Raw genomic sequence first — 6,000 nt, 5'->3', positions numbered from 1 at the left:
ATATAGTTAGCATGTTCTATCGCCCCAGTATTCCTTTAATAACTCCCTGTGATCAGTCTTTATAGAAACTACCTAATAAGTGAATAATTAAGTATATGAATGAATATTAAACTAATTCTATGTAATTTTTCTCTCTCGGTTGTTGAAAATTTTGGTATATATTCAAAATTCATTTTTGTGGTTATAACATTTTTCTTAATAACCCCATATTTTATCTTTATGCAATAAAACAATATTGTTTAAATCAATCACCTATAGTATCCCATGATAAAATTTCCTCTGTATTATCATCATTGGTTTTATTAGCATCTTGCCCGGCTCTTTGTGATTTGACGGGCAACACTTGTTTTCTTAACGAAACACTTTCAAACTTGGGACACTGGTAGAATGTGTCATACAAAACAATTTTTCCTCTTAGCCTTCTTAACAAAAAAACGTACATCGCAAGTTATTTCATGTTAAAGTTGTCATATTTCTGTAATTTCAACCAATCACTGACGTCTATTCAGCTGAATACAGTCAGTGCTGGCCGGTCATAAAAATGTTATTCCCTGTGACATATTTCATCCGGTTTAATCGTAATTTATACGCATATATTGTTTATATAATAAATTACGCTGTGCGTATCTGTGTGTGTATATTTTTCCCATAACCTCACTCATAACCCTAACCCTAACCCCAACCCTAACCCTAACTCTAAATCCCGAACCCTAACCCTAAACTAGAGTTTGATTTGAAGAAGATTTGGCTGCTATTTCTAGGAAATGAAGCACTTGGTGGAGGTGCATTAATAATTCTGGTAGCTCCAATAACAAGTGCAGGCAATATTCAAGTACTTTGATGGCTTTTTCCCCTTTGTTTACGAACAGTCTAGTTAATCGGAAATGTCAGAACTAAAGGGGATTAATACCATATACACCATCACAGCAGTTACTGTATTCAACTGAATAGACGTCAGTGATTAGTTGAAATTATCGAAATAAGACAATTTTTAACGTGAAATAACTTCGAATACAAAATTTATTATCTGTTGTATACCACAAAATATACAAGTATACGAAGTTTGAAAGTGTTTCGGTACCAAAAACACTACATAAAAAAATGTTGGTAATTAACAACTTGATTTGAGGTCTTCCACTACCCAACCTCATTATAGCCAGTTACTTTATACTGCTTCAAAATAATCTTGACAAGTTTTATGACTATACCCACTATGATTCTGTCAACTCCCTCATGCCCTTTCCTAACTGACACTATTCTCTAGTCTCAGGTTTGATATACAAAGATTTGATAAACAAGATTTAATAAATTAAAAGTGACAAGCTATGACCCAAACAGATTTTTTCCTTATGTCTTAGAAACTAAGCTGAAGTGACAACAACATGGACTTTGTCTTTTTACCTTTTTAGAGGATTTAAGTAAAATTATACAAATGTGTCTGACTGATTAAAAAAATTCTATTTATTTATTTTTGCAGCTGAAGATAGCCATGTGTTTAAATTGATGTAATGATCGCATTGTTCAATTAAATGGAGCCGCTTGAAATAGTCGTACTGCAGCACCTCTGGATATCGTGTTGCTTATCTGGAACTTGACTGAGGAAAGAAAACTTTGAATGACCCGTCCGTGTTTTTTTTTTTTTTTTTGTCTCTCTTTTTGTATCATCTGTCTGTCTGGATGTTTTGTTGTCCCTGTTTTGTATCAACTAGCTGTCTGGATGTTTTGCGCTCTTGTCCTATTATTTGTATTTCTTTTAATATATATATATATGTTAGGGACGACCGTGCGAACTCATAAAAGGAGATATGGTGACGAATGGAAAAACAGAGGACTCCTTTTATTTGAACGCGTCACACGGTCGAACATACAAATATATATATCAATGATGATATATATGATATGTTATGCTACAATAACATAGATGACCAGTAATGAAAGACCACAACCGTATTAGATGAATAACAGATATATTTATTGTAGCGTTAAAGATGTATGTCTGTGTGAGAGTGTGAATGCGACATATAATAACATAATCAAAGACAGGCCGTCATACAAAGAAAAGTGTGTATGTGAGTGATACATGTGTGTATGTGAAATATTACAGCAGAGAAAGAGTCAATGACACGTGAGCAATTATACCAGATCTTGGGTACACAATAAGAAAAGTTCTGTATGTGAAAGTGAGGGAGGCTGAGTTTGGCAGAGCTGATCACTAGTTGTGATGTCGAGGCATCGATGCCTAGCCGTGATTCTTGTTATACAGATGTTCGTCGCTGGCTGTGGTTCTCTTGTCTGTTTGTTTACTGTGGTGAAGCTAAGTCACCTAACAGAATCGAAGAGAGAGATGGGCCGCGGAGTTTGGTTTGGTGTACATAGTAAATCGTGTTGACGCTGGTAGCATAGAGGCTGCTTGGTATTAATCGTGTTGGTCATGATGATGATGCTGGATAGTAGTAGTAGACTCTTGTTGCTGATGTGGCGACGGCGGAGGTCATCGTGGCTGGACGAAGCTGCTGAAGTGGTCGCTGGCTGCTGCTGCTGTCGTGTGGTACACGGAACAGTTCTCGAAGAGAAACTGGACCGAGACAAATTATTGGGTATGAGTTGATCTATATATAGCGTTAAGAGGGCTCCAAATGCCTTTAGAATTTTACTCCATCACGTGACCTTATTAGGGGCCGTGATTGGTCAGTTCGCGTTCTGGCGGGAACGGTTCGAAGAAGTTGCCGATTCGAATAATGATCAGTCACGTGATGGACAGGGAATGGGTTCTCTACTACGCTCGCATTTATTTATATTTAAATGAGAAGATTGTATGCAATGGCGATAGTAGTTTGTATCTAATGGCGGGAGGTAGTTTCACTACATATATATATGAGCTTTTAAATAAGTTCTCCACCAATAATGGTGCTTTCATACCGATGGGCTTGGTAAAAATTATTAATTGTTAATTGATTTATTAATTAATAAATTGATAATCCTTTACCCTTTTAATTTGTAATAATTATATATATATATATATATATATATATATATATATATATATATATATATATATAAGCAATGTTAATTCTCTAAATGAAGTATTAACAGTAACTGCACGATAAAGTGTAGTATATTGCCACTTAAGTGTGGCTGACCCCTAGGGGTGGGTGTTACTGTTGCTTTTAGCCCCAGGAGGACATCTCCTCCAGCTGGCTTATCGACACACGACTGTGTCCTGTTTGCCAAGGGAGTTATCCCTCTCACCACGGCCAGCAGCACGAACGTATCCGGATTTCAGGGTTATTTCCCTTCGTCGGCGTTCGACAGCCGATGACCTTGGTGAGAGAGAAAAACCTGGCAAATCTTATATCTTCTTTTCCAGTGGCATTCTTCACTGATATTGAAAAGGTGAAAACAAGCAATGTTAATTCTCTAAATGAAGTATTAACAGTAACTGCACGATAAAGTGTAGTATATTGCCACTTAAGTGTGGCTGACCCCTAGGGGTGGGTGTTACTGTTGCTTTTAGCCCCAGGAGGACATCTCCTCCAGCTGGCTTATCGACACACGACTGTGTCCTGTTTGCCAAGGGAGTTATCCCTCTCACCACGGCCAGCAGCACGAACGTATCCGGATTTCAGGGTTATTTCCCTTCGTCGGCGTTCGACAGCCGATGACCTTGGTGAGAGAGAAAAACCTGGCAAATCTTATATCTTCTTTTCCAGTGGCATTCTTCACTGATATTGAAAAGGTGAAAACAAGCAATGTTAATTCTCTAAATGAAGTATTAACAGTAACTGCACGATAAAGTGTAGTATATTGCCACTTAAGTGTGGCTGACCCCTAGGGGTGTGTGTTACTGTTGCTTTTAGCCCCAGGAGGACATCTCCTCCAGCTGGCTTATCGACACACGACTGTGTCCTGTTTGCCAAGGGAGTTATCCCTCTCACCACGGCCAGCAGCACGAACGTATCCGGATTTCAGGGTTATTTCCCTTCGTCGGCGTTCGACAGCCGATGACCTTGGTGAGAGAGAAAAACCTGGCAAATCTTATATCTTCTTTTCCAGTGGCATTCTTCACTGATATTGAAAAGGTGAAAACAAGCAATGTTAATTCTCTAAATGAAGTATTAACAGTAACTGCACGATAAAGTGTAGTATATTGCCACTTAAGTGTGGCTGACCCCTAGGGGTGGGTGTTACTGTTGCTTTTAGCCCCAGGAGGACATCTCCTCCAGCTGGCTTATCGACACACGACTGTGTCCTGTTTGCCAAGGGAGTTATCCCTCTCACCACGGCCAGCAGCACGAACGTATCCGGATTTCAGGGTTATTTCCCTTCGTCGGCGTTCGACAGCCGATGACCTTGGTGAGAGAGAAAAACCTGGCAAATCTTATATCTTCTTTTCCAGTGGCATTCTTCACTGATATTGAAAAGGTGAAAACAAGCAATGTTAATTCTCTAAATGAAGTATTAACAGTAACTGCACGATAAAGTGTAGTATATTGCCACTTAAGTGTGGCTGACCCCTAGGGGTGGGTGTTACTGTTGCTTTTAGCCCCAGGAGGACATCTCCTCCAGCTGGCTTATCGACACACGACTGTGTCCTGTTTGCCAAGGGAGTTATCCCTCTCACCACGGCCAGCAGCTAAAAGCAACAGTAACACCCACCCCTAGGGGTCAGCCACACTTAAGTGGCAATATACTACACTTTATCGTGCAGTTACTGTTAATACTTCATTTAGAGAATTAACATTGCTTGTTTTCACCTTTTCAATATCAGTGAAGAATGCCACTGGAAAAGAAGATATAAGATTTGCCAGGTTTTTCTCTCTCACCAAGGTCATCGGCTGTCGAACGCCGACGAAGGGAAATAACCCTGAAATCCGGATACGTTCGTGCTGCTGGCCGTGGTGAGAGGGATAACTCCCTTGGCAAACAGGACACAGTCGTGTGTCGATAAGCCAGCTGGAGGAGATGTCCTCCTGGGGCTAAAAGCAACAGTAACACCCACCCCTAGGGGTCAGCCACACTTAAGTGGCAATATACTACACTTTATCGTGCAGTTACTGTTAATACTTCATTTAGAGAATTAACATTGCTTGTTTTCACCTTTTCAATATCAGTGAAGAATGCCACTGGAAAAGAAGATATAAGATTTGCCAGGTTTTTCTCTCTCACCAAGGTCATCGGCTGTCGAACGCCGACGAAGGGAAATAACCCTGAAATCCGGATACGTTCGTGCTGCTGGCCGTGGTGAGAGGGATAACTCCCTTGGCAAACAGGACACAGTCGTGTGTCGATAAGCCAGCTGGAGGAGATGTCCTCCTGGGGCTAAAAGCAACAGTAACACCCACCCCTAGGGGTCAGCCACACTTAAGTGGCAATATACTACACTTTATATATATATATATATATATATATATACGTTTGCGCGTGTTAGTACGTATCTCGGTTTTTGTGTTTGTGGTTCCCTAGCCCAAACGCTGTTGGTTTTTTTCATGTCCCCAATAGAAGTTTGTGAGAATAAGTACCTAAAAAAAAGTAATAAAATATAAAGAAGTGCCCCAACTTGGTCGCAATCCAGTGACTGAAACATATCAAAGATACACTAACGCACACTTTTATCAGTAGCAATATTTACAACTTATGCCAAAACATGCAAAAAAAAAACAAGGCCATATAAGTATAAAATTAATTATAACACTAGTAGAGCACCTATTAACCAATGAGGTAGCGACCGAAGTATCCACATAATTACTGGACTCATCTAAAATAGCAACTAAATATCTTTAAAATCACACACTACTGCAGTTATACGGTGATGATAACCTGGAAGAAAACAAAAAGTGTACGAGACAACACCAGTGGTTTGTGACTGCACTAAAGTCTAATGATAAACCCCCACACAACAGTTATTGTTGAACATTAATATTATATACATTAACAGAACACTTCTATATTTCTGGTATACTTTCTTAGAAAAAAATAACTTCAGCTTGTATTCTGATGTTA

Source organism: Octopus bimaculoides, chromosome 8, assembly GCF_046866305.1.
Source record: "Octopus bimaculoides isolate indiv1 chromosome 8, ASM4686630v1, whole genome shotgun sequence".
Classification (NCBI taxonomy): Eukaryota; Metazoa; Mollusca; class Cephalopoda; order Octopoda; family Octopodidae; genus Octopus; species Octopus bimaculoides.
Note: the sequence above shows the minus strand (reverse complement) of the source record.